Source organism: Acanthaster planci, linkage group LG20 (genome assembly GCF_054643075.1).
Source record: "Acanthaster planci isolate LZ-2023a linkage group LG20, COTS_SCS, whole genome shotgun sequence".
Lineage (NCBI taxonomy): Eukaryota > Metazoa > Echinodermata > Asteroidea > Valvatida > Acanthasteridae > Acanthaster > Acanthaster planci.
Window position 1 is genome coordinate 2,204,465 of NC_141796.1, and position 18,512 is coordinate 2,222,976.

At 41.4% G+C, this 18,512-nt stretch overlaps 1 long non-coding RNA gene across 1 annotated transcript; it reads left to right on the top strand.

Annotated features, from left to right (window-relative positions):
* Positions 1 to 1,137: 1,137 nt before the first annotated feature.
* LOC110975547 (uncharacterized) lies at positions 1,138 to 17,896 on the top strand. The gene is made up of 7 exons (XR_015423489.1): positions 1,138 to 1,178; positions 3,893 to 3,965; positions 6,623 to 6,737; positions 7,102 to 7,197; positions 7,699 to 7,842; positions 13,065 to 13,124; positions 15,455 to 17,896. It is a non-coding gene; the product is annotated as an uncharacterized LOC110975547 (long non-coding RNA).
* The last annotated feature ends 616 nt before the right edge of the window (positions 17,897 to 18,512 follow it).

The following is an 18,512-nucleotide window of genomic DNA, read 5'->3' on the forward strand; positions in this document are numbered from 1 at the left end:
TCATTCGCGGTTCTATATCGTACAGCCATTTCGTCACGAGGCACGAGAGCCCGTTGACTTTATTCACAAGTCAGCCATATTGAGCTGAAAATTTGGATAACGTTTCGGGGAGACCATGGCAACAAAAATACAGGGTGTCCACATAAAAAGTATACCGAGATAAGAAATACTGTAACAGCAAAATTACTTTATATATGGGAAAGAGAAATATATCTCTAGAGAGGGCAGAATGCCCTCTTTTCAATGGTATGCAGCTTGTGATGTTATTGACACAGATGAGTGAACAAACTAGACCGGTGTTAAGGCTACGAAATCGGCACTGTGACAAGTTTGCATATGTGATTAACAAGGGTAGACCATGCAAGTGTGCAGAATACCAAATGCCTTTGCTTTAAGAACTGTGAGAAGTTGCATATCGATAACAAAAGTCAGCAGGTGGGGTGAAGGCGATTTCTTTTTATGGCGTTACCCGAAGAACCAAATTTTCACTACACCCTCAGCTAATGTTCAGGAGTTAACGTGCAAGAATAGTGGAAGAAGTCAGTAATCTCTGTCAAGACCTTGGCATGATCAGACGAGCAGTAAGGGACATGTTACGAAGATGTCAGATGTGCATTGACAGGAATGGTGGCCATGTGGACGACTTAGCACATTAAACTGATTAAGTAGCGAAACCAAAGCAGATAAGATTGACTTAGGTTTCCTTGTTTTCAAGAATGCGTTCTTGAAACAAAGGCATTTGATATTCTGCACACTTGCGTGGTCTAGCCTTGTCCATCACATATGCAAACTTGTCACAGTGCCGATGGTGTTCACTATTCCAAATTGGTGTTTATTTTGGGCAAGGCTTTTTGTGTTGTAACAACAAATACAGGGGGTAAAATAATCCCCAAAGGATGTTGATCGGTGGATCGACAAAAAATAACGACATAAAATAATTTTTAAAAGTTGAACATTCACAAGGCTGGACCCCGTCCACCCTTATTATTTAATCAATTTTAATAATGTGTATTTACCCTATTGTGGTGGTAAATAAAATAAGACTGATTGAAGGCTAAATAAATTGTGTATGATGAATGGGTTTCGTCAGTGATGCTTCATTTTCTATTTTGTTTAATGCAATCATATATAGGGGGCGCTGTAACAGAATCCACGCGCCTGGAGCAAGCAGACGAAAGGTACCTTCATTTTTGTGTGGAGACATTTCATTCAAAATCTGTGCCCAGTGTTTTATCGATACACGAGAGATTGCTGTTAGTTTTAGCATTTTACCATGCGTTTCACTGCTTCTGTTCAGTAATTTTTTTCACTTCGAATCTGAACGAGAAAGTTCGAAGTAAGCTATATACGTACATGTACATAACTAGGCCAACTACAAACTACATACATGCACATGTATGATGTAGGCTAAGCTGCATTTATCCTTGCACCAAACCCTAACGTTTCACTGAGCGCACTTGGATTTTTCTCCCGCTTTCTCAAATTTCACAGTATCTGAAAATTCATCACAACCTTTCAATGGCCCGTAGGCCTACTGTATATGTACATTCTCTCGGTCGGGATGGCATCACTGACTACCCTCAGATGGGGTCCGACGTCCGCCCCCATTAGGGGTAATCTAATCACTGACTATAACTTATAAGAATCACTACATCAACAACAATTGCTTGCATCCACTCGCCAAACGTGACATGATGTTCTTGTCGTGAATTTTTTTCCACTCTGTTAAGTCTTCTGAGCCCATGCACACGAAACGTGAAAAGGGCTTGTGGAACAACCAATGACCGCAAGAATTTACATCATGCCTATACACGTGCCTCATACACTGAACTATGGAGCTATAAAAAGGATCATTCATACATGAGTTCACGTACCACTGCACACCTGCCACAGATTTCCAAAGCCTATGCAATTACATTGTGTAGGTCTATTGACTTTATTTTCCCCTTTTTTAAATGGGTCATTCCACAAAGTTCGGGCATAGTTTGTGACAGCGTCCCTTGTTGCTAGGTTCTTGTAGTGGTGTGCTTCATCTTTGCTGAATAATATTACTTAATCTGTTGTAATATGAAAATAATGGGCCATAAAAGTTACCGATGTAACAAGGGACGCCGTCACAAACTGTGCCCGAACTTCATGGAATGACCCAAATGCAAAATGAACACTTTGAAATTGTGACCACAATGAAGAAAGTAGGCCTACCGGTACATTTCTGAAAAAAAAAAATTGTATGTATTAGGGTAAGGCGTACGATAATTGGAGTAATTGCAGAATATTCCACCACTCGAAAGTTTTAGGAGTACTTGTCAATTTTCAGGAAGTTCTTACGTGTATTTGGGATGTGGGATTTCCAGAGATTTGTTCCATTGTGCCTTAATTATAGGGAACGGTCAGCTGAGTTTGTGCCAATTTCAGGATGCTGTTATTTTTGAATGTTGGGCAGGCCTGATCAGGAGTACATGTATGTGTTATACTGTCATTGTTTAACTGAATGAATTGAAAGTTTTTCAGCCAAGAGACTTGGCAATGATGCATGAGGAAAGTCAAGGAAAGGTCAAAGAGCGACATGTTAGAGGACCCGACTATACTTAGGGCCAGTCTAGTGGACTAAATGTACGTATGGGTATCTCCGTATCCTTGGCCCCGTCTCCAAACTGGAAACAAGTTGAGGAAAGCGTAAACATTGGGAAAAAGCGATTTATGCATCCATACATGTACGTATGAAGCCAAACCATCGTGGTTGTGCTTATATTGTGTATTAGACTCGCGTTACAGCCGTTCATTGGTATATCAACAGTAAAAACACCATCAACCTGTGTGAATTGCGGTAGTCAAGCGGTTACGGCATAATGGTTTGTGATGTATGGGGTGTGGGTTCGAATTCCAGTTCAAAATTGTGGGCAGGGAGGTTTTTTTAAAGGAAAATAAAGCCTGAATGTTATAGGAGCCTAATTTCACATGTGAAGTTTTTATGGTTGGTTGAGCATCATAGATGTCATGCATCATGCATGGTTGTGAACTGTGGTTTGGCTTCATACGTGTGATTGCGTAAAAAGCTCGAAAAAGCTCCCCGGCCACGAACAGTATTGAGCAACATACACCCATATTTCAATGACCTTTTTGATTAATTTGCCCAGCAGTTAATCATGTTAATTCATTTGCCCAAACTGAAATTCCCTGACCATCATGCCTGTTGGTGAATTATTTATAATTTTGTCATCTTGGCACCATGCTACAGTGATTTGCTCATAAGACCCTTACTGGTGATGATCACATCACAACTCCAGGCACCAGCAGTTGTGGTGACGGAATGTTAATTAATATCACATTTTTTAAAAACTCCATGCGTCTAATTCAACGTACAGGTATGCTTTTGTTGTTATGGCCATTTGAAGTTCAGGACCACATACGTATACATGTATGTGCAGTGTGCTGGCCTCTTGCATTGAATATGGTAGCGGAGAGGTTTAAATTTTGGGCTGATGCATGTACATGTAGCTGTCTTGGAAAAATGGGCACTGCCCAAGAACGCAATGTTTGATATTCACAAAATTGATGTTAAAATGACCACAAAGAGTTACTGTTTCAGGGGGATTCCCTAGCCCTCCCCCGGCTGTTTTTATGGTTTAACTTGTAGTTATAGTTTGTAGTGCTTGGTTTCGAGCCTGCTTTAATTTTTCGTTTTACATCATTTTTTAGGGAGGGGTGTTGATCATAGTTTTGGTTTTGATATATCTAGAAATGGTACGTGTCTAAGTCCTTACCAGTTTAGTTCCCTGCAAGGTTTCCCTCGAAGATTCTTCATTTAGTTTGAGTTTCTTTTTCCTCGTCGAGCGCCATTTTTCCAGGTTACATTTGCTAATTGAACACACCCTATGTTTCTTCTCCACAGAGGCACACATTGATGCTGGACTCCACCTGTTCACATAACGTGCAGCTGTGTAACGAACTTACATCTCATTCAGGTAAGAGATGACTGGATGATTGGGGAATGTAAGTCGAGGCATGACCTAATGCTCCTGACATCTGCTCACCCTTCTGATTTAATCGCAACTAAGGCCGTGTCCGAAATGCGCTTCCAGAGCCACGGCTAGGTCTATTGTCTGCCCGTCTCTACGCATTTCCATTGGAGCGAGGACCTAGACCTAGCCGTAGACAAGAGATTCGGATGCAGCCTAAGCAGCCGTGGTCGCTTCATGCTCCACCCATGAAAGGGAAAAAAAGGGGGGAAAGAAATTCTCTGAAGGGGAGGGGGGCTGCGTTGGGTGGCAAGCAGGAATCTTGTCATTGTTTGTGGGGGGAGGGGAAATTTCCCCTCCCCTCTCGGGTCAGGAAGATCAGGCATAAATTGAACCCGTTTCTGTTTTGAAACTTAAGTTAAAGTTGCCACTTGGTGCGGCCAGTCAAACCTGTATGGTTGTAATAAGCCGTTTTCGAGTTAAATTTGAATAAAATCTGGTACACTGAGTTAAATCTGATTGCATGATAAACACAACGATTTGAATTCCCCAGACTAAAGACACTGTTGCTATGAACATCTTAACCATGAAATTCTCCTAAAAGTACCACTTTCCGTGAAATTAATCCCTAATGGTTTTTTCACAGATGTTTAACCGGTGCTTACCGAACTAATCCTGCAAGGGATTCCCGAGCATGTTGCTTATGTAATTTTGCGCGTGCTGTGTTAGTTCTTACAAGTAGCCTACCGTGCGATTAGAAAATTCTGACTCATTTGTACGAGCTACCACAATAACCCATGACTTGCAGGAACCATGGAGGAAGGAAAGCAAGCCAAGAAGGCTGGACCAAGGTAGACAGACCCTTAAACATGGCGGTATGTTTATAGGAAAAATAACGTTTAGAGGAAAAATAACGTTTATAGGCAAAATAACGTGCAAAGATTTGAGAATTTCTAATATTTTTTTGTTCAATTACTTCTTAAAAATCCAACTCAGAAAAAGGGCTTTGGAGTATACTGTACATTTACTAGTTACAGAAACTGAAAATTACTTCGCCTACAAGAGGAATATCCAGTCAAAAAGTTGACTCGTCACTTCTGAAAATCTAAAATACACAAAGAACCGCCCATTTTGGCATTCTCGCTCGCAGATCAACATTTACGGTGTGAAATTTTACGGTAGTCTGTTGATTAAAACTTTTTACTGGTTGTTTTTAATTTATAAGGTAATCAAGTTAAAGCAATAATCTACTTTTGCGAAAGATTTTAATATTTTATCTAACTTTGCTGACAACAACTGCGCGATGTCAATTAACGGGTCTGGAGCCCATTGACCTCGGGTAGGTAAAGCTTTGCATCATTGTAAATCTCGTTTTCATGTAAGCACGGGGAAAGAAAACAAATGCGTATGAACAAGGAGACCTAGTTACGTTTGTTTTTACCAATCTCCTGATGACTTTCCCAAAATATTACTTGAGGAAGACGAAGGTAAAATAAAATTCCAACACGAGTGTTTCATGGGGTGGTTTCAGTTAGGAATTATTCTTCCCAAAATTATCGAACGGGATAGGAAGGCCCAAATCCCTATAGGCGGACCGTGCGAGGGTTCTGGAAAGTCGCTGCGTTGGCGCTATTTGGCTATGCACGCTGGCTAATATACCGTACATGTAATCTCATGCCGGTTAGGCCCTGACCTGTTTTTGTTTACACTGACTACGGGTCTTTGCTCTTGCTGAGCCAATGTTTACGCAACACTTCGGACTGTAGTTGTCACCAATGTTTCACGGGCCATCAAAGAATGGGAAACCTAACGACCGTTACACTGTTGATTTAAGGTGATTAATGCTGCGGACTTTTCGTGGATTCCTCAGTACGGTGAAATAAGTAACGGGCCCTGGCCTGACTGCCCACGGGTGAGTTCAACAGGTTTTCGCGGACCGCGTTAAAAAGGATTTCTCCAAGGGGTATTTCACGGACAAATAACCCTGGCCCCCGTGTTGAAAGCACCACGAAAATATAGTTCAGGGTGATTCCAAGGAAAATTGGTACTTTTATGAGAATTTCACAGATAAAATGGTCGGAGTGATTTATATACCTTGTGATTCGGGGCAAACTTTTGCATAGCAACCACCATCTCTGGAATGGACTGGTTCCTTTGTGCCCTTTTTATCCGTCAAGAACAGTGTATTGTTACAAGGCGTCTCTTGTGTAAACTAAGGAGAACCTTGCCCGGAATCACGAATCATAGCAACAGAGAATTCAAATTGTTATGTTCACTTGAATTTAAAGAACTCCGGGTACCAGATTTTATTCAAGTTTAGCTCGCAAAATGCTTATTTCCGTTGTTTTTTAGAGAATTAAACTAAATACTAAAGACACATTGTTGCACAGTGACGGATGTTATACATTTTATAGACATGATGACCGATGTTTCTGGCTGAGAACATAACCGACAGTAAACCTGTCTTGGAGTTACCGATGAAAGCCAAAAGTTGAATCTTTGAACAGTGTGTATTTGCAAGTCCTTCAAAATAACAGGAATGAAACCAAATATTTGTTTTTTTTTCAAAGATAGTTTTCATAAGAAATGTTTTTATTATTTTATCCATTTTACGATTAGCTTTACTCCACACACCAGTCCCCTTGTTTCCATAATACATGTAGTACCCCCCCCTTTTTGGAGCATTGATGAAGGATCAGGCAAGATGACAGTCCGTTCGTGGAATCAAGAGGGCCCGCATCTTACATCCCTGAGAATTGGACGAAGACGAGAAAAAGGGTAAAACCATCCCTTTACAAACACTGAACTTGACCCTAACCCTGCCAGATGCACTGGCCATGTTGCAACAAGGGGAGCTAATCCCATTGAACAATGCCACTGTTGGATCTTGTGGTGACTGGCAACCACAGACTCCCAGGCTGTTTGGGCTTGAGGAGAGTTGACCTGTTGGATCTTGTTACACTGGGCAGGCAAGTCACTTTGGCAAACGGTGCAGTCTGATGTGTCTGCCAGGGTTTCTAGCTTAAAACAGTATTGTGCTTGTTCCAATTATGTGACAGTTGCTTTGGAATCATTCATGTTAAATGACAGAAATGGGTCTTTCTATTTCTCCAGCCCAATTTTCCCTTTTTTTAATCGTTAGGGCACTTGTTGGCAAGTGGATAGAAGCAGAGATGGTTGTGAGAGTGGAAGGAACATGTGCTGTCTGTCCAGGAGAAGTCTGTCTTCCGCAGTGACCGTAAGTTGTCTTTTCAAGCATTGAGGATGACATTGATACTGTAAATTCTGCCCTCAGGATTGAATGCAATTTGTCTTTCGGCTGTTTTAACTGCTTCTCATTGTCTCCTCTCCACAGGTTTCTTCAGGCCGGCGAGCTACAGTGCCTTGGGCACTTTTGAGTTGTCTTTTACTAGAAATAGTTATGAATAAATAATAACAAATAAGATGACCAGTTTAGTTTGTAACTCTGGTTGGAATGGGAGAGACAGTTGCTACGGAACTGAACCACGGGAATTTCATTTTAGAAGAGTTCCATATGGTTTTTAGGATTTCATCTGCATTACTCTTGTATTTATGAAATGATTGATTCTCGGATATTAAACAAGCAAAAATGACTTGAAAGTTCAAAGAACTTGCTTCGTAGTTTCATTTGAGTTAGGAAACGGATGGAATGCCCCAAAGTTGTTTTGTCTTGAACTCATAACTTTCACCCCGCACTTCCTACACTTTGTCGATGCAGAGTACAAGATGTCCTATAGGTCTACCTTGATGGAGCTGATCCAGTTCACCTCTCCGTAACCACCCTTCCATTTTGTGACCACCATGATGATAACCTCTGTGACATCAAGGAGCTCCATCCAAGTCAGTTCACGTCAAGCCCCAGGCAAGCTTGTCTTTCCTTTATTTCTGGCCCAATATTGGTTTAACTTGTGAAAAAAAAGAGACGAATTACTATGATCAAAGTGACTGGTATTAATTTCTTCTTATCGCTCTTTGAACATTCACTCTAATTTCATTTCCTCGAATCTTGCATTTTGTGACCTTCTTTGCGACTCAGGACAGTGTGAAACAGAACTGGCCATTCCATGAACGCTTCAGACTGGGGTTATTCATTTTCCCTTTCAAATTTTTGCTTTTAATGTTTTTATGCGAGGTGCCAGCATTGACGAAAAATTGACCGCTGATAGGTGCATGGTTACTATTGAGATGGGATGGTTTACGTTTGAATGGGCAAGGGAAGCCCTTCACTAGATCACATCTTTATCCCCACCAGTCTTTTAGCGGCAGGTGCAGTATGCACCTGTACGTGGGACTTTGTAGTTTGACGCTTGAGAGAGCACCACCGTTCTTCGTCATCTTCATTGATGCAAATGTAGTGCTCCACGTCGTTCGTGTACCAACCATGCTCCTAACTTGTACCACACAGCGTCTTCTTGCTGGATGCAGACTATGGTGGAACATTTTAACCATGACGACCTGGTAGAGTTGACGGAGGTCTTCAGTTGGCATGTCAGGCCAAAGAACTTCCACTGCACCTGTATGCTACAGTCTCAAGCCGTTTTCTTACAGTTCTGAGGAATAAATATCTACAGGTGCGTTATCACTTCTTTTATCGAGATGCCCACCGGGAGCTGTGCTATGCATGTTTTGTCAACGCTACCGGGGTTGAAATGCTCCATCAATGTTTTCTTCACTGACCTGTGGTCAAAATCCGGCGAAAGTTGAAACGGTGTATACCTGTCATTTGCACTGGAACCCTTCAAGAAACAGTTCGTCAAACCTCAAAGAAGGCAGCGCCATCTGTGGAATTCTTAAAGGCACTGTTTCAAATCTTCAAATCTATCGTAAGGAATTTCTTCACCGGCTCCTTATCGTGTGGCAACTGTCATTTGTTCAACAGAGAGACCATCCCCAAAGCAAACCATGGGACGTGTTACCATTGTTTGTGACAAACTTACACGAATACTCCAAGATGCTTCTAAGTAGGACCAGTTGTACTAGATGAATCCTTCCCCACTAATCTAAGGTTCTCACTTTAACTTCAAATTCCATGTGCTCTTGGGACAACATTCACAGTGTGTTCCACAACACGGCAGCATCTCTGGCGTTCATGTCTCTCCAGTCAGAGTCGCTGGGGGAGATTGGACTCATCAGCGGGATATCTTGAGCCTTGGTAATACCAGGCTCAAGTGCATGATTTTTCTATTCAGCAAAGGTTGACGTTTTTGTTACGTTCACAGCGCTGATGCCTGACTGTAGTGTGACATGATTGAGTATCCTGACTCGTCTACCTCTCTGCCTGCAGTATTAGTGAATGTCCTGACGCTGACACCGTACGGCACCTGTTGGAATCACAACACATCACCTGATATGCACTATGCAAGTTGAGGTTAACAGCTAAGGTGAGAATTTTCCCCTTTACCTACTGGCGTAGGTGGGGTTAACTTTGCGGGGGGGGGCACTTTGGATGCCCTCATTTCCCAGAGGAGAACACTCAGTGGAGGTTCAGTCATAGTTAACACTGACGGAGACCAAGATGGACTTTTACACACCCCTTTTTATCTTTCTCGAAATTGGGGGGGGGGCTTGTAGTAATGCCTCTGTTCTTGGTATTTAATTTACTTTTTATTGTATTCACCTGAAGTATCTGAAGCAGCCTTTGGGTTGTCAAAAGACCACTTCTGCATCAACCCTAGCTTGCTTTCTTCTCAAGCACCCTACTGAGCAAAAATGAGTCTAATTGAGTCGGCGAATATCGGATTCTTGGATGTCAACCTCGGCACTGTCTCATGTTTTGTGATTTTATTTTTTGGAGGCCTTATCTGATTGCACCGCCATGTTGTACATGTACAGATATTGCTTTGGTGTGATTGATGGATCTGTGCGATCGTTCCATCCTGCTCTGCTATCAGTGCACCGCCATGTTGTACATGTACAGACATTGCTTTGGTGTGATTGATGGATCTGTGCGATCGTTCCATCCTGCTCTGCTATCAGTGCACCGCCATGTTGTACATGTACAGACATTGCTTTGGTGTGATTGATGGATCTGTGCGATCGTTCCATCCTGCTCTGCTATCAGTTGATTGATCCTATATAAAAATTTGTTGATCTTATTACTATCACAAGGAAAAGTAGGAAATCCTGATCTTTTCTTTCCAATTCAGGGTTATCGAAAACTTTCCGAAGGGGCATTGAAGTCTGGGGTTTCGTACGCAGATCAGTCCATTGACGAGATGTTCCAAACCATCCATCATTCAGGTGGTGTTAATTAAACCATCGTTAACCAAAGTCATCACTCCAACTCGTCCTAAGTATACCCGCCTCAGCCTGGCTTTTAACCATTAGGAGGTTCCACGTATAGACATGCATTTCATATACTGGTTGTCAAAGTTTATTGAGAGTGTAAAAAAAGGTTGGCGAATTTTACACATTTTGACCTCGTTGAATTCAAAGCCAGAGAGAGACTTACATGTTCAGTCAAAGCTCAATGTTTCACTGTCGTTTTACAGCAAAATTCTGTATTCCAAATTCGTCTTCCCGAACTGGGGTTCACGCGCTGTTGTTACCTTTTGTGGTTCCGTTTTTCTTATTTCAACTTATCCTGAATCTCTGACTAGAAGAGTGATTATCTATATTACATTTCTGTTAGTATTGCCATAAAGAGCCCCATCTATTAACACTTTCATTACAAGCTTGGATTGAGGCAAATGATGTACAGTACTTCGTTCGTGGATCCAATGTGAACCAGCAGGTGGACCTGAGCGTTGAAGCTTCCAGGCCTACGTAACCAATCCTAGGTTTAGTCTCAGCAACTTGAACCAGCTTACAGACGTAAGAGTATAACTGTCATACCAGTAGCTCTAATCTCAGCAATGGTTGGACTTCAGCCTCAAACCATCCAGACTTGAGTGACCAGTCCAAGCTCTTGAGCCGCTTACGAGACTTGAGTGAATTTGAGCCTCAAACAATCCAGCTTGAGTGACCAACCCTACATGTAGCTCTAGTCTCAGCAACGTGAACCAGCTGGTGGACCTGAGCCTCAAACTATCCAGGATTGAGTGGCCAACCCTAGCTCTCGTCTCAGCAACATGAACAATGAGGCTGACTTGAGCCTTAAACCATCCAGGCATGATCTGAGTGACTAGTTCTAGTTTTGGAGCCTCTTAAAAGACTTGAGTGAGTTTAAGCGTCAAACCATCTAGGCTTGAGTGACCAATCCCAGCTCTGGTCTCAGCATCATGAACCAGCAGGTTGGAGTGAGCCTCAAACCCTTTTGGTTTGAGTCTTGACTAGGACTGACCAGCCCTAGTTCCTGAGCCTTTTATGAGACTTGAGTGAATTTGAACCTCGGACCCTCAATAACAAACCATAGCTCTAGTTTCAGAAATGGCTGGACTTCAACCTCAGACCATCAAGGCTTCAATAACAAACCCCAGCTCTAGTTTCAGAAATGGCTGGACTTCAACCTCAGACCATCCAGGCTTGAGGACTAACCCTGGGCCTACTCCCAGAAATATGAACCAGCAGGTGGACTTTAGCCTCAAACCTTCCATGATTGAGTAGCCAATCCTTGATCTGATCTTGCCAGCATGAACCAGCCGATGGACTTGAGCTTCAAACCATTCAGGCTTGAGGGACCAATCCTTGCTCTTGTCTTAGCAATATGAACCAGCAGGTGGACATGAGCTTCTAACCACCCAGGCTTGAGTGACCAATCCTACATGCAGTTCTGGCTCTTGCAACAAAAGAAGCAGGTAGCCGCGAGCCTGACACCGACCAGGATTGAGTTACCATGGCCAGTTCTTGCTCTGGTCTCATCAACGTGAACCAGCAGGTGGACATGAGCTTCTAACCACCCAGGCTTGAGTGACCAATCCTACATGCAGTTCTGGCTCTTGCAACAAAAGAAGCAGGTAGCCGCGAGCCTGACACCAACCAGGATTGAGTTACCATGGCCAGTTCTTGCTCTGGTCTCATCAACGTGAACCAGCAGGTGGACATGAGCTTCTAACCACCCAGGCTTGAGTGACCAATCCTACATGCAGTTCTGGCTCTTGCAACAAAAGAAGCAGGTAGCCGCGAGCCTGACACCGACCAGGATTGAGTTACCATGGCCAGTTCTTGCTCTGGTCTCATCAACGTGAACCAGCAGGTGGACTGGAACCTCAAACCTTCAAGGATTGAATAACAAATGCTTTCTCTGGTCTCATCAACATGAACAAATAGGTGGATTTGAGCCTTTAACCATCCAGACTTGATTGATCAATCCTGGCTCATGAGACTTTACCAGATGTAAAAAATCTAGAGCATGAAACCATTCAGGTTGAGAGGTCAATCCTAGCTGTAGTCGGAGTAAAATGAACAAGGAAGTGACCCTTAGCCTGAAATCGTACAGGATTGAGTGACTGATCTTGCTCTGGTCCTAGTAACGTGACCCAGCCGATGGACTTAAGCTTCAAACCATCCAGGCTACAGTGACCAATCCTAGCTCTTGAGCCTCTAACCTGGCTTGACTGAACCGTATCCACGAACTATCCAGTCTTTAGTGATCAATCCATGCTCTGGTCTCATCAACATGACCCTGCTGGTGGACTTGAGCCGCAAACCATCCAGGGTTTATTGACCAATCCTAGGTCTTAAGCCCCTAACCACGCTTGAGTCAACTTGAGGACTTAAACCATTCAGGATTGAGTGACCGGTCCATCTCTACTCTGAGCAAAATAAACCAGCAGATGGACTTGAACCTGAAACCATCCAGACTTGAGTGACCCCTCCTAGCTCTTGAGCCTGTCACCAAGGCTGGAGTTTAACTCGAGCCTGACACCATCCAGGCTTGAGTGACCAATCCTAGCTCCGGCTTTAGCAACAAAACAAGCAGGTGGACATGAGCCTGACACCATCAAGGATTGAAAGTCCAATCCTAACTCAAGTCACAGTATATAAAATATCATGCATAGTAGTCACACATGGCAGGGTGCAGGGTAAATTTGAAGACCTTTTTTTAGCCATGTGTCATGTTTCTGGAGTTATTTACAAACATCAAATGATTGCATCAAATTGCTGAAGATTTTTAACAATTTGTTATTCCCTTCTTTCTTTCAGTGCTGCATTTACAGTGGTCCGCCATCTTGAAGAATCAATTTTCTTGATGAAGATGTGCGGGTAAGTAGTGATAGAGTCTTTCACTAACCTCAGGGAAATGTTTGAAGTATTGAAGAGGGTGTGTATTTTCTGTTGGGACTTTTATGTTGATTTTGTTACTTCTGATGTGTTTAGAGAAGTGAGTACCACTGAATTCACAGGCAAAGGTGCTGTAAGAAAATCTGTTGAGAAATTTCGCAACTGAACAAAAAATTATTTAGCCTTAGAATAGCGGTTTTTTTTTCCTCCAGACAATTTCACAGAACATTTTTTCAGACCATTTCATCCCCACACCCCATTTGGAACTCGGCTAGTCGGCTTTCCTATGCCCAATCTGTTTTATTGAGACTGGACATGCGTATAGACACGCTCATTATCAGTACAGAGGGAAGTGTCAATTCCGTCTGATGATGTTTGACGTTCCTGTCATTCGAGGACTACCTTTGTGTCACATTGCATGCACGTCAGTGGGCAAAGTTGACATTTTTGGCTGATGAGCTCTCTTGAAAAACATACATGTAGGTGCAGCACGGGAAACGGATATGTCTGATTTAAACCAAATCAGGATCAAAATGACTGGAATATATTACTGGAAAATTTCCTGAAGGCTTGGTGTGTAAAAATGCACTGTGAGGAGATTAGACCATAAGGAGGGCAGATTCCCCCCCCCCTCGACTCTGTTAGGGTTCAGACAAGTCGAACCTCAGTAACGAGAACACAGTTAGTACAACATTCTGCTTTGATATAACAAGGGAATTGGTTGGTTCCCATCCTTTGTTCTCTGTTGGTATCTCTCCTGATAATACAAGGTCATCGGGGAAGTCCCAAGGATCTCTTATTAAAAACGCGTAGCTGCAATGTATTTTTCTTGATTTAATTAATTCATTTAATTTTCTTAAACACGAATTTTCTTCAACTTTGGGTCTTCTTTAATTGTACGAAAACCCCGCTGCAATCCTATTTCATCAAATGTATTGTAAACAACTTGTTTTTTAAATAGTTCAAATAAGTCACGCTCTCGTGGACGACTGAGGGCGCTGTTGCTTGAGGTCATCTACGGCACACATCGTTCAGTGCATACGTGTAGGTGTTTCAAATTATAGAGGCAGAGTTTACTCGCTGAAAACATTTGTGAGGGAGAGATTGATGCTTTCTTGTTGATGTGCACATAAACACGAAATCAATAAAGAAAGGAAAAAACGAGTCTAGTAAAATCTACAAAACGGCAGGATTTGTGTACAAAGCATTGAGGCTTTCATCCTGCAATGACATCACAGCTCATTAGTGTGGAGATATTCATCATTAGCATAAAAACCTAAAAAGGGGGTACAATACATGAACCCCTTGAAATAGTGAAATTAAAATTGACAAGAAGATTAGCTGAGGCACAAAGGTGCAGTTTGAAGGTTGGTATTAAAATGAATGGATTGCAGCTACCCTTCAACGAGGTTGGAGTGTAAAACAGCACTTTTTTTGAGAAAAAATCAAGCTACGTGTATTCCTTTATCTTGTCGTCCAGTTTTCTCAATCTAATTTGTCATTAGGGAGACATTCCCATAAGAACGTGCACAAAATCTTTCCAACTTTACTGTCCCAGAATTCAATATTTCCTAATCTGATCTGAACCAAACTTTGTATGTTTTCATTTTAGACCCTAATCTATCATCTCTCAAAATTTGGACGGTAAAATTCGGCCTCCTTCTGGTAGTTTGAAAATAGGGAGACACTGAAATGTCTCCCTAAAAGCCAATGTCTCCCTAATGCTCAAAAATTTACCACAAAATGTCTCCCAAATGACCTATTTGTAAATATTTAGCCGTTGTCAAATTTTACTAAACGTATTTTGCCGAACACCTGCACAGTTACTTTTTCCCCCGACATAAAGATTTGTACTTTGACTGGTTCTTTTTTCACAAAATCATTGCGACTTCTCATAAATTGGGTTTTCTTGCCCTTACAAAAAATCCTCCCGAGCCGCAAATAATAACATGAAAATGTAGCACTCTGTTATGAAACATTGGAGTCAATTTTAAAAAAAAACCCAAAACATTCTTTATTTCCCAGGAAGAACAAGCACGACACCTTTAGAGTGAACTCAGCCAACTGGGAGCATATGTTGTGATTTTTAATGTGCATGCTATTCAGCAAACTGCCAAACATAGTTTGAATTTTGTGATAATCTGATAAGCTTTATGGGCTTAATTACTTAGAATAGAGGGCGCGGTCTACTTGTAGCCTGCTGAATACTGTTAAGTTAAATTTGGCAGCGACTAAACATCCACTGTCCTATCTACCAGTATGTAATCTAATGTCCTGAAACACTCTTGCTTTTTTTTTTCTTGTTTCTGTAGGCAAAAAACATCAGCGAGGCCCAAGCGGTCCCTGTCTGCCGTGGCTTCCCTCGACAAACCTAGATAGCACAAGCCAGATGCTACAACACTCAGAGATTAGATTTGCAGAAAAAAAGTGTACAGATTATCTTCTGATGGTAAACATGGTTTCAGGCTTTTTGTCGTGCTTGAAACAGTTTTAGGCTTCTTGGAACAGGGAATACGAGTAGATGTTTTTCACTGAACATGCACAACTTCTTTTTACACAACAAACCCATTTACACGTAGAACTGCTTTTCAGGGTTTAATTTTGTCTATAGAGAAGGAAATCAAGCATGTTTTAAGTTACTTTTGCTGTCATGTCTGAGGAAAAAAACATTACATAGCATTAGACAAATTGTTCACTCAACTGGAGACATTTCAAAATGTCCGTCATACGTACTGTTCATGATGGCACAAAGTAATCACTATCGTCCCTTTAATTAACCTGTGAAATAGGACTTGTACATTCTTGAAAAACCTGGAGAAATGAACCGATGTACCATTTTACTGCTTTTCATTTTTTTCCTGAAATTTCGAGATTTTATGCAGAATTTTTGCCAGATTGTAGGAACTTCTTATTCAAAATAAGCAGGTACCTGTAATGCCCATCATGTTCCTAGAAGGTATATACCAAGATAGACTTCGAGGCTTAGTACCAAACTTTCTTATATATGGCCAAAGAAATTAAAATTCAGACGCCCTGAAATTTTAGTCGTTGCAGAATCTCAATCTCGGATGTTCCACAGTTAAATTTTCTGGGACAAATATAATAAATGGATATTTTGAAGAGGTTTAAAAATAGAAAGGCTTGCAATTATGTTGTGGACTTATAAAATACTGAAGTATATGCAAGGTCTGAATATTTTGTCTGTTCTGTATTTTGATCGGTATTCAAATTTCTGCTTTTGTTATTTAAATACATGCAAATAAGCTGTGCCCTCTGACCTTTTTTGAAATTGCGCAATCCTAACCTTTAAATATAAGTTCCGAGAATATTTCTATCAAGAGGCAATTGGCCTGGTGGTTAGCTAGCTGGCTGCCAGGCCAGGGGATCCCGGTTCAAATCCCGGGGTCCCCGGAAAAGGAGGTTTTTTTTTTTTTTTTTTTTTTTTTTACTAAGTTTTTTAACAAAATTGTGCATGCCCACCTGGGATTGAACCCAGGTCCTTGTGCATTGCAGTTAGTGTCCTTAACCGCTATGCCACGGCACTTTCTTGAAGAAATGTGCTCGTTTCTAAATGTTAAACCTTCCATTGTTTGGACTTAGAATATTTTTCAGCCTAGCTCTGCACTGGAGATAGGCAAGGGTGGAAGTCCTAGGGGTTGGAAGTCTGAGAGCTGATAGGAAGGGTAGAGTGGATGGCTGAGGGCTTGGGACTATCAGTATTAGAGCTCTGAGGATCCCATAGGGTTGAAGGACATAGCTTCTTAATGTTCCATATTGCCAGTGGGTTGATTGGAACACCAATAGGATTGAGACTAAAAGGCTGTAAGAGGGAACTTTATATAAGGAGCTTGGAAGATGTTAAAGACTGGCAGGGCTTAGGATGGGGCTGCAGTGTAAACATATAAAGGTGGGAAACAGATGCAATTCTGGCCGTGTAAAATGGTTGAGATTGGAGAATGGCTAAGTGGCAAAGTACATGTACTACATTTCACAAACATACAAACAAAAGTTGTTCTGTTAGTTCAAATAAATGAACATTTATTTCACTTGCAAATAGAAATTGACTGGTTACAGCAATGAATGGTGATTGTTTGACATACACACAATGGCATTTTTGCAAGACAATATTTTCAAATGAAACAAATTTTGTGTCAGTGCTAAGAGGTCTTTATTGAAAAGCATTGTTGTAAACATCAATTTGGGAATGAAAATTGGTTGAAATTTATATGTCAGCCGTAAAAAAAGTTTTATGAGTAGAAGCTTAAAAAATGTTTGTTTCAATAAAAAATTTACAAGAGTAATCTTGTATTTTCGAAAATTACATTTTTTCAGTAATGACCTATTAACACTGAGCCAACAATTTGTCACGTGCCGTTTTGAAATACATATTATTTTAAGTCGAAGACTTTTTCTAATGTTCTGGCAATGTGCAATGTGGGAAATACATAATGTACATAGAATTCCCTGTGATCGGCGGCTTGCCGCTGTTGGTGATTTGTTTTTAAACAAATAAATAAATTTTGTCCATTTTTTCTTCAACCTCATTGAAGTGAGGTTTAGAACGGCCACCAGGTTGGCTGAACAGTGCAGGTATTTTGGCTACCTGAATGGGAAGTGGAGATGTGAATGACATAATTTACGGTTCAATTTGTAAAAGCGTGCAAGAGTTACCAACTTTCATGCGAGTCCTGTCTATCAAGCGACTACAGACTGTCCAAATCTGAATAAATTTTTCGTACAAAAAATCCTTGGAATTTTGGAGTGGAGCATCTTGAAAGCCTACGTACATGTACACATGAATGTTTTAAATGTTCGTAAATATGAAGGTAGATGCGTTACGATACTTTAACCCTAACAGTCCTCAGTCCTCCAACAGGTGAAGGATTGCGGAGGGTTAGGGTTAAAGATATAACTTAATTTGTGAATGGTAGGTTTTGTTTCAAAGCCAACTGATCGACTGTGTTTGACTGTACAAAAGTATCTCCTAAGTACAACATCACTATGCTGAATAATTCCGCATATGGAACATGCCCCTTGGCTCCCAAATCTACCATGCATTTTTCTGAACGCTGAAATTTGCTTTAAAATTAAAGAAACAAATTTTAGAAAGAGAATGACTCACAAGCTAACATTTCCAACATTGAAAATTCAGAGCTAGCATTTTATGACAGAGCAAATACTGCCCTCTCTTTTCTGCAAATGGCATCCCCTTTTCGACGAATGGCGCCCTCTTGCAAGGAAGGTTTTTCTCCCTTTTTAACACACACTAGAACGGTTCAAGTTTTGGGCCTACTAAATATCACCCCCTGAAATCGCAACAGATGCGAGGTTTGCTACACCAAGCAGTGTTCAGACCCTTCCCTGTTCATC